We start from the raw sequence: 11,550 nt of genomic DNA on the forward strand, positions 1-11,550 counted from the left end.
TCCTGTTCAGCACAGGGGAAGCTGCACCCAGAGGCCTCGCTTAGCTGCAGCAAACTCCCAGGGGAGCACAGGTGCCAGCAGGGACAGCCCCAGGAAGCCCTGTCCCTGCTGAGCCAGTGTTTCCATGCTGTGGGATGCTGCCAGCACAGGAAAGCCTGTCCCGCGTCTTGTCCTGAGCTGAGGGCTTGGTGCCCTACAAGGAAATTTGCAGCTGTTGCATGGACAGCTTTAATGGGGACCCTCTCCCCATTCCTGTCCCAGTAGTCTCGAAGTTGTGCTTCTAAACAGAAGTGCCAACAACCTCCATCACAACAGGTGAGATCTGAATTTAAAAAGCCCGACATGAAATAAAACTAGGTGGATAAACGCTTTGGCAGAGCGTTGCCTGTAGGGAACCTACTGGCCATTTAAACAGAGGATTAGTCGTCGGTATGTTTTTATTCCAATAATAATACTGGAATTGCTTTGTAAGGCAGCCAGAAGTCCCCAACAAAGCCAGTGACTTCTTGTGAGATAATGACATCTCCGATGGTTTGGAATGTCTGGGCAGCTGCAGCAAGGAGTGTCAGCAATCTATTTCTGCATAAGGGAAGTTTCTCAGACACAAGCCAGACCTCCCTGCCTCACCTCCTCCCCTTGTTTTCCATAAACAGCAGTGTTGTAGTGCAGTCTGACTCACTCCTTGCTCCCTGGAAGGATTTATCAGCTCAGTGCGTCCCTCCTGGAGCACCTGTCCTTGAGGTCAAGAAGCCAAAGCCTGGAGCTGGGCTGCAGGCTGGGGGGGTGCACGAGCCCCGCTTGGCGTTAGCTGTGATTTGCATGTGCCTTGCTCAGTTTCCTCACCTCCTTCTGACCACCCCGTTGCCGCAGCCCCATCCCTCGCTTGCTTGCCCAGGAATGTTCTGAAAAATCAAAATCACCATGGCACAGGGAGAGAATTTAGGAGACAAACCTGGAAAGCCTTTCCCCTGCTTGCAGTGCCTCCAAGCGCATCCCCCTGGGAAGCACCCATGGCATCCCATGGCCCCGCTGTCCTGCCAGCTCTGTCACTCCATGATACCTGAGCCCCATGGCTGCAAAGGGCTTCTAATGCTGGGCAAGCAAAGGCTGAGTGGCTGGGGGCACAGGAGAGGAACACTGCAGCTTCCCTGAGCTGTGGGCATCGCTGCAGAGAGCTGCTGTAGGGCCAGGCAGCTGAAGGGCAGCACAGCACATGTTTCCTGCATCCTGTGGCTGCAGACCTGCTGCTGTTGAAGGGGGTGCTGCCCTATAGCAGGGGTGGGATGCTGGCACAGGCAGTGCTGTATCCCTATATCTCAGCCATTGTCAAAAACTGCTGTGCACAGCAGGCCTGCGGCAGCGAGGGCAGAGCAGCTGCTTTCAGCTCAATTAGAGGTGGAATTGGCTCCCAGCAGAATAAGCAGCACACCCGCAGCTCCCAGCTGTCCCTCCCCTCCTAGACGGAGCTCAGAGCGGGGAGGAATCGGGGTTGGGGTTCTGCAAAACCCACAAGCAAGCTGCGAGAAAGGGCAGCTTGGAAAAGTTCACAGATCCGACCACTGGAGGCTGCTGTGGTTATACATAAATCACCACCGTGCACATTGTCAAACATGGAAAACTCAACCCAAGGAAATAAAGGGCAGGGGTTAGAGAGTTTCTGAGCTGCTCCTTCCTGCTTTTATACTCCACATGCATGCAAATGCACCGTAGACTTCACAGCTCCATTTTAAAGATCAGAGATCAATCATTTCACACAGTAAATGCTGCATGTCCAAAAGCCACCTGGAAGGCACAGGAGCCAGAGTTTATTACACTCAATCACAACCAGAACGTAGGTATTTCATCCAACACACGCTGCTCGGCAGACCCACTGCAGAGGAGGGAGAGAGTGCAGAGTGCAGAGGGAGCTGCAGAATACCAACAGAAAATTAAGCCTCCCATTAGCTGGCAGCCACAGCAAGAAGGAGACATTATGGAAAGGGGCAGCACAGGTGAGAGCAGCGTTGCAGCAGCATACTGAAAGGGATCAGAACAAATGGGGTTTGCTTGGCACTGAGCAGCCCAGGAGCTGTGTGCTCAGGTGGGGGTCAGTGAGCACCCGATGGGGGAGGGAAATCCCTTGCATTGGGGCATGGGCTGTTCTGGGGCTGTGCTGCCTCAAAAAGCACTGCAGAACATTTGTCTGCAAGAGGCTCCTGAGCCATCCCAACGTGGTACCAAGTCTATCAAAGCAGTGAAGTAACAGAGCAATCTTCATTCTCTATTTGCTTGCATTTAGGACCAGAATGAAGGTTTCTTTTGGGGCTCCATCCATGCTGCGGCAGCCTGGAAGGAAACTGCAGAGCTCAAGGTTACCATCCCAGGGGCTCTCCCAAACCTCTCCATGCACTGTGACAGCAGTTGTGTGCTGTTAAACCCTCTCCTGGCCCCAAACAGACGTCTGCTTCCCCATAAGAATGGGATCGAAGGTGATAAACCCTTGGCAGGAGGATGTGCAGGAACACAGCCCCTCTGTGCCCACTCCAGAACAGAAGTTAAAGCCTCATCACTTGGCTGGATCGATTTACTGCTGGAGGGGCCACTCGAGTTCTGGCAACGCTGAGATCTTTTCCATTAAAAGAAAGAAAAAAAGAGGGGAAAAAAAGAAAAAAAAAAAAAGAAAGGAAGAGGAAATAACAGCTCCAGACTCATTGTCCGACAGCTGTAAAAGCCGCAGAGCCTCAATTTGTGAGGAAGCAGTCCTTGTCCAGAGGGGGAGAGACAGCTGCTTGCTTTGTTGCAAACTTGCAGTGTTTATGATTACTTAGCGGCGAGACTCAGAATTGCTCGTGGACGCTTTTTGCCTGTCATCCGCTGTCTTGTTAATGTCAGGAGCAGCCCGGGATAGATCTGAGTTGCTACAGCGCACAGAGAAAAAAAAATCACTCAGGAAAAAAAAAAAACAGCTGAAAAAAAACCCCCAAGTTGCTGGCAAAATACGCTGTGAAATCCTGATGCTTGCTGTCTAAGCACTCACTTCAGCTTGTCTCCTCTTGTTAGCAGGTAGGCTGGGGCACAGCCCGAACCCTCCTGGAGCCGGTGGGAGGTTTGCTCTTGACCTGATGCTCGCTGTGTTTAAATGCTCAGTAGGTTGTCAAATGGAAGAGAACTTCTCACGCCTCCCCTGGAAGGGAGCGTGGCTGAGACGCAACGATCCCCATTAGCGAAGCGAAGCTCCTGGCGCTTTTTAAAGGCTAATCCTTCAAGACGAAGGTCACATCTATCTCGCATAGCAAAGCGCTCTTCAGAGCAGCAGCAATCAGTGCTGGAAACTGCACCTCGAAGGCACCGGGTGGGAGCGCAGCCTGGGATGCTCTGGGACAGCCCCGGTGTGATGCTCACCCAGCTGTGCCCAGATGTGCCCAGCTGTGCGCTCCCCGTGGCAGCCACTGGGGCCTCCAGCAGCTCAGGTGCTGCTCTTGCAAATCCCAAATCCTTTGGGAAATCTGCTTGAGAGAAAAAAAGGAATGATACCAGCGCCCGGGGCGGAAATTGAGGGCAGGTCCCCGGTAAATTCACTCTGACTTGCAGGGAGGCCGGGACCTCGCTGTGATTATTTCTCTTCTCCAGCATTCTCAGACCCAGATCTAATCACTGTGAGCACGGACACGGAGCGCTGTCTTTCCGAGGCCCGTGGCTGCTGCTAACACAATGGCTTTCTGTCCTCTACGCACCCCAACACCCTGTGCTGATTTCTAAAGCGGGCAGAAGAGCTTAGGGGCTCAAATAGAAAGTTGTCGAGTTGGGTGCCTGATTCCTTTCAATCTTCTTTTTATTTCCTAGCCTAGGGGCTTTGAGGAAGCGGCTGGTTTGATTTGATGAAGAAAAGAGCTGTTCCATTAACGGGTCTGATGTCTGAGAGGGTTCTTTCAGCCGGGGATGGATCCCAGCACCCTTTACCAGGCCACACTTGCTGCTAGATCATATTTTCCCTTCAATGACATTACATCTTAAACGGGCTTTCACTGTAATAACATTTGCAGTAATGAAATCACTCGGCTGCAAGGTCTTCTTTTAACAGCACAAATACCTGAGTTGGCTACAAAGGGAGATTTAAATGTCACAGAGGATGTGCTGGATGTGTCCATCAGAAGATAAGGCTTCTCTTTGTCGGTGAATGGAGACGCAACGGTGGCTGCCGGGTGTTCGGGGCACAAAGGCTCCCGGCAGCTCCTTCAATAGGGACAGAGGCAGCTCAGGGGAGAGGCAGCTAATACAGAGAGCTTTCAAATCTCATGCTGGCTACAGGGCTCCTAAAGATGCAACAACGACAAGGCGCTACGTTTGCAAATGAAGTGACTCAAAACCAGCTCCTCTCTTGCCTCCTGAGTTCAGCATTTGCTCTGAGAGCAGCGATGCAGGGCTGGGGGGAAGGGGAGGGAAGGTTTCTTTGGTGGGGTGAGAGGGATCCTGGCAGTGATGCTCGGGCAGAAACCTCAGCTCCCATCTCCGCGTGGGCTGCCCAGCTCTAACTCCACACCGCTCTCACTGCTTACCGTGCTGCTGAAGTCAGCGACGGCTTCGTGTCTGCTTTCAGCTCAAATGAATGGGGGAAAAATATGACCCCAGGTCAACCCCGACCGAACAACTGGAATTAACAAACTGCAAAAAACGGAGTTGCATCATTTCTAAATTGTTGGTTTGCTTAGAACAAACAGGTCTCCCTGCAGATGGAAGCTCTGGTTTCTGTTGTGCACACTCAGGATCATTTGGGCCTGATTTGCTGCAGCTGGTCAGGCCCCAAAATTATCTTCCAAATTAGGCTGTGAGAAATAGATCTCCTTTTAAGCACGCTGCTGCTGGATTCCATCACTTTGCTCATCCCTGGAAAAGCTCTCCCTTGGTTGGTTGATTTACTCCAACGAAGAGGCCGCAGATCCCCACTTCCATCAAAACCAGCTGTAAAACTTCCAACATCTCAAAGACAGGATCTCACCAGAGCACTCGGTGGTGCCCCAGGGTTGTGGGATTTGGTGTTTTGGTTTTTTTTTATTTTCTTCTTTTTTTCTTAAGAGAAACTGCTCTGTCAAGGAGTTGAAGGGCTACATGAGAAACCAGAGCATTGTGCTGCTGGCTCCGAGTGGTGACTCCGCTTGTGCCTGCAGCCTGGGTCCCATTGCCACCAGCAGAGACAGCAGCATTGCACCAACATGGGAAGTACTCCTCTTTCAAAGAGGGGATGGTAATGAGGAGAGAAGGAAAACATTAGGGCTGATGATTTAGGGCAGATCATGTCATCTGCTATGCCCCATAGCACGGCTATGAAAGGAGCAGGCTTTCCTCTGCAGCAGTGTTTGGTGCAATGGGGAAAGGGACCAATTTTCCACCTCTTTCTTTTTCTTTTTTCAGAAATGTTAATTTTAGCCCCCCCAAAAAGGTCATGAAGGACGAAAGATTAGGAAGTGGTGAAAGAAAAAAAAAAAAAAAAAAGATCCTCCTCCTCTTCCCTCCCCAAAGAGGCAGCAGTCTGAGCTGCTTTGCCTAATGGAAACAGGCAGCAAAGGGTGTTTTGGCTTTAATAATTCTAATTATTCCATAGTATTGTCAAATAAATTAGAAACCCAAATGAAATCAGTGTCCCGTGGCATCTGGAAATGTACAGTCATAGAATGCAGGTATCTAAATCTATCCCGAGTTCTGTCTTGCATAGGCAAGGCAGAAAATAATGGAAAAATATGCTCAGAACCAGGATAGAAAATTAAAGCACACACTTCTGTACACTGAGTGTTGCACAGACACGTGGGGAGCTGAAGGAAAGCAGCCCTGAAGCCAGGCCTCCTGCACACGCTCCCATGCCTTAGCTTTCCTTTTCCAGAGTGTTTCTGATGAGGATATTTCACTCTTTCCCCCTCTGCCCTTCTCCTGTGGGATATACATTCCTTGCCCAACACCGCAGCTGTTGGTCCTGCAGGAGGAGCTGGGAAGTGCCGAGGGATTGGGCATTTAACGGGCTGTGAAATCCATGAAGGTTTGAATGTGAACCCCCGGGGGTGTTTGTGGGGCTTCCCTGGGGACCCTGCCCCACGGGAAGTTTCTGAGTGCAAGCGGGGAAGGAACTCACAGTTATTCACAGCAGTGGAGCAGGAAATCCCAGGCCCCTGTTGTATTGCACGGTTTTTGCCCTGGGCACAGCATCCAATGATCCAGAAGCCTTCAACAGATGAGCAGGAAGAAAATTTCTACCGCCAGATATGAGACCCGGGGACTCAAAGCACTCTCCCATAGAGGCAGCTATTTATCATCACGCTGAAGCACGAAAGGCCAAACCAATGCCGCTGCTCCCAGCTGCTGTTATTGCAGCGCTGCACACAGCAAGGCAGACACCCTGCAAGCATCGGGCTGAGCATGGGAGCAGAGGGCAGAGCCAGTGCTGAATAGGATGTGACAGCAGGTAAGCAGCTGTGTCTGGGTGAAGCCATCCTGGTGGGGGACACTGCTCTGCCACGGCTCCAGGTGATTTATGCTGCCCAGAGGCACGAGGTGCAACGAAGCTCTTCCTCCATCTTCACACCACGCGTTTTGCTGACAGCAGAGTTAACCCTCCTCGGCAGGCTGTTATCTCCCCATGCACACCTGGGAGAGCCGGTGCTTCAGCAAAAGCCTTTCCCCTCCATTTTTCCTCCGTGGAGCAACAAAGCAGAATGAGTAGCATCTGTTTGACCGTGGCCATCTCCATTGTGCCAAGGGGTATTTTACCCCCTCCTGGAGCTGGGGCAGAAATCCAGCAGGCAGGCAGTGCTGCAGCACCGGCCTTTATCTGCTCTGTGCACCTGGAAGGCATTCAGGGAAATATCTGCACAGCTGAGTTGCAGTGGGGGGCAGCTGAGTCACCTGCAGCAGGTGTTCAGATGGATGCCCGTGGGAAATGCGGCCACCAGCGAGTGCTGCCATCCCATCATTAACATACAGACACTGAGCCACTAAGGGAGAAATACACACAGATCATCTGCAGGTCCTAAATCGTACCAGATGACTCTCAGAGGGAAGCTATCTCACTTTGGAGCTGCTGCCTGAGGGAGCCCATCTCTGCTCCATGGCCTCTCCTGCTATGTACCAGGAGCAGGGAGACAGTCCCTGTGTGCTCTGGGCAGTACCAGCCGAGCATCACAAAGTCCATCAATCTTCATGTTCCTTTCTTCCAGTGATTTACGATGTCACACGGAAGCTCGAGGCTGAGCAGGAAATGAAAGCAGATTTCCCACTGTCACCCCCGTCTTTGAGTTTCTCCGTGCCTCACCGGGGTCCTCGTGCAAGCACATGTTGATAAGGTCTGACAGTTGGCTCTTGGACTCACAGGATCACAATTCTGAGCTGCCATACACACGTACAGTGGGAGATAGTGCTTGCCCCTGAGAATTTCCATACAAGCAGCCAGGAGAGGATAGAAAAGAAGTACCTCTGCTCAGCATCCTTGTTGGCCCCCTGCCTGCATCCACAGGGCCACGCTGGCAGCACTTCCCCTGCTCTCTCCAGCACAGGGTTTAGCAGCCACAGCTCTGCACGCTGCAGCCCCTTCCCTGGTGTCACTGCCGCCACACACTGATGGGTGCTTTGTGGGCCATGAGACCCCACTCCTTCTGTTCACTCGAAACCACTTCGCTGAGCAAATGGAGGCAAAGGGTGAGCAGAGCCGGGGCGTCTCCCAGCAAGGCTGGGCTCTGCTGGGCTGCAGCTTTTGTTCTTCACCCTCATTGCTTCTGCTGGCTCTGGCGATCTTTCTTCATAAGTTTCCCAAAAGTGACAAGGGCAATTTATTATGTGTGCACAAGGCCTTGGGAATCTCCTGGAGACATATCATTCCTGCTATTATCCTCCTCACACGAGGAGCCGTTGTTCTTGTCAAGTTCGCTCGCTTCCTCTCCTGCAAAGAGAAGAGAGGGTGCTGGGGATTTTTCATTAATCATTTTTACGCCAAGAGCTGCAGCTCCCGTCTGCATTCTGATCACTTCTGATCTCTGCCACCATTTTTCATGGTAGCACTTATGAGGATTGTTTTATGCTGCTGACTCGAGGTGCGTTAATGACCAACCATGGGGTTGGTCCAGAGCAAAGCCTTGCATTTAATGTACGCTCCAGTGGGGAAAATCTATTGCAGTGATACGTTTTCTTTCTTCTATTCTTCTTCAAGGAAGGTGCCAAGAGTTGCCAAGAGTGGGGGGGAGTGATGGGAAAGGCCAGAGAAGGAGTTCAGTGTTATGGAACTAGATGATCTTAAAGGTCCCTTCCAACCCAAGCCATTCTATGATTCCATGATATGGTGAAAGGAGGGAGAATTGAGCAGAGGTTTCTGCACCTGAGCTGGGAGCAGCCTGCCCTCCCTTGGGTTCCCGGTTCTAACAGCCGCACTGATGAATGCAATAGGCGATTAGCAATCATGACAAAATGTGTAATTTCTCCTGTCACTTGCGCTCTGAGTCCTTTCATAAGGCAGTGGGACTGAGCAGCGTTCTCCCGTTTCCTCTCTTGAGAGCGGTAAAATGTGCTGTGCCCAAATATAACAGCCCAAGTGGGCCCTGAGTGAGGCCCCTCTCTGCACTCTCCATCTGTGGGCTGGCTCCCAGCAGAGCCTGATCTCGGCGCAGGGATTGCTGCCCCTTCCCTCATTGCAGGCCCTGGCACCGCGGTCCGTGCAGAATTCATCTCAAATGTAATCTCGTCTTTCTACACAAGGGTTGGGAACCGGCTCCTGCTCTGCGTGTGCCCGAGTGGGTGCGCGGTGCGTTGTAATTCCGACCTGCTGACACCTCATTTTAATACAAAAAGCATAAAACACAGGAGCAAGAGATGGGAAAAGACCTTCTGGACCATGAAGTTCAGCTCTTTGAGATAAGATCTCATCCGCTCCCTACCACGCTCTCCCTTACCACCAGCGGGCTCCCTCTGCCACTGCCCGTAGTTCAGGATCAGTCTTTCCAGTGCTCCCAGGCCTCTCTTGGAGCATGTTTACTCACAGCGCACTTGCTCTTGGACTAACAACGTCCTTTAGCTCAAATAGCATCTCCAGCGCTAACGCTAACAGTGATGATGGCTAATTACGAGCCCAGAGGGGCTGTTGCTGGCACCAAAAATAACCCTGGTAATAGCCCAGCGCATTCGAGCCAGGGGTAGTAATAAATAACATCTCAGAATCATCGGCAGTAGAAGGGCACATCCACATCAGGGACCTGGGGGGACGAGAGCTGCAGGGGGGGGGGGAGCAGGAGGCCCCGGGGCAGCGCTCGGTGCTGTGTGGTTGGAGGAAGAGCAGAATCCCCATTCCCCCATGTGCAGTGATTTCCAGACAGCTGCTCGGCCCCCAGGAGCAGGCAGGGAGGGGGAGGGAGCCTCCCCCGCTGCCTTTCAGGCCAGACCTACATCAAACTCGTTAATGTCAATAGGAGGGAAATTGAACTGAGCTTTGTTGTAACCCTAATGAATCCTTCGCCGGTTACAGTAAATTTATTCTTTTGATTTCCCTTTCTCCCCCCATCTTGTTTCATGTGGGCTCTTTTTTTTTTTTTTTTTTCCCCCTTTTATTTAATGTTCCTTTTCTGGCAGCTTCTTCTTTTTATTTCTCTCCAATTTAAAACACAGTTAAAAAGCTGTGGTTGATTCCAATTAAATACCCCCTTTGGGATTACTAAAACACACACACTCGCACATGCACAAAGACCCCCTCTTTGATTGTTTCCACGGCAACGTATTTAAATATCTCACTCATGGTGTCCAAGTGAAGAGCTGAAGGATTTGGAGAAGCTCTTTCTTTTCCTGCTCCCTCACCTCCCTCCTCCCCCAGTTACTCTTGCAATGGCAGCAATGGTTTGGCCGGAATGCAGAGTGGATGTGGAAGACGTGTATATGCTCCTGGAATTCCAGAGGAGGAGATGAGCCAATAACATGTCTGACTATAATGCAGAACTGTCATAATTACTTAGGAACAGTGGGAATGTTAGCAAAGTATTGTCAGCAGCCACACGTCAAATCGTGCTGTTCCCTAAAATAGGACATCCACAGAGCAACTCTGCTGGGACCCATAGGGCTGTGCTGGGAAAGAAGAGAAGGGTGAAGAAGAATCTTGGATGATGCAGTTGCCCAAAAGCAGTGGCAAACCATAGGGAACTGCTCTGGGATGTGCCTCTCCCTGTGCAGATTCGGGACCCATTTCCCACTCTCTTTCCATGATTTTCACCAAAACAAGTGAGAAGCTGAAGGAGATATTTGGAATGTCAAACAGAGGCCTGAGAGGGAAAGGAAGCTTTCCTTCCTTAGCATGGAGGCCTTAGTGCTGGGCACTCACTGAGAACACAACCCAGGCACTGAAATTCCCATGCTGAGCTCCAGCCTGGTCCCAGCAGAGCTGGTTCAGGAATGTCCATCAGTGCCAGAAGTTCCCTTTTCCTCTGCCCACAAAGCTCTCACAGAACACAAAACTGCAGTGACTTTTCTCCTTGAAATGTTCCCAGCGTTTTGTCACATATTTCTGCAGGAAGCACCCGGATTTTCCGTTCCTCCATTGGCTCATCCATCTGCTGATGTGTCCTCCTGCAGTGCCAGTATTCCCAGGGCTGCTGCCCGCTGGGACTTGCACGCAGCACAGAGCTGTGCACATGCATGCAGCACTGGGTCTGCATTTTGCCCACGCAGCGACCCATCAGCCGGCCATCAAACACGAGCAGGGAGGAAACTGCAGCACCTGCCATGCCCTTGACATTTCCCCTTCCTCCTCTGCTGAAGAAGCAGACTGCGGTGTGAGCGGGTTGCTTTGCAGCTGTTAAATATTAGTTCTGCTTTAACGAAGGTGGTATTTTATCATTAAGTGTTCTGTCTCCAAGGAGGGAAAAGGCCCGAAAGCAAAGTGCGCGAGCCAAGCCGTCATGGCAGTGATGAGCAGGGATCCTACAAGGTGCTCATTTTACCTGCTGTTCTTTTCCCTTTCTGTTGCTTTGTGTTCACTCACTTCTTGGAATGGGCTGCCCAGGGAGGTGGTGGAGTCACCGACCCTGGAGGTGTTGGAGGAACATTCAGACGTTGTGCTGAGGGGCAAGGTTTAGTGAGAACTATTGGCAGCAGGTGGACGGTTGGACTGGATCACCTTGTAGGTCTTTTCCAACCTCGGTGATTCTATGATTCTGTGATTCTTGACCCCAAGAAACGCGGCTGCTGGCTGAGCTTTGCACACCCACACAGCTGGCCAAATTTAGGGAATGAGAATTTATAACTCTGAGGGGCTGCTGTATGCATGGCCAATGCAATTCCTCTTTGCTTTTGAGGATTGGTGTCACAGATGCAGTCTGTCTGTGACTTACGAAGTGTTTTTCCCTTGAAAACAATTAGCGGATACGAGCACGTAGCTTGCTTTTCAGAAGGAAGCTATCCAACCCCTCCGGGTTTCTTAAGAAGGGAGAAAGGGAAACACAAAAGCTTGAAACCATGACACAAGAGCAGCTTGAAGGGTCAGAAATCAAAGCGCGAGGTTGCCGCACGTATCACGGCGTTGCTAAACTTGTGACTTAAACAAGAGGATGGAAAAAT

The sequence above is a fragment of the Numida meleagris genome, chromosome 21 (assembly GCF_002078875.1).
Source record: "Numida meleagris isolate 19003 breed g44 Domestic line chromosome 21, NumMel1.0, whole genome shotgun sequence".
Taxonomy (NCBI): Eukaryota; Metazoa; Chordata; class Aves; order Galliformes; family Numididae; genus Numida; species Numida meleagris.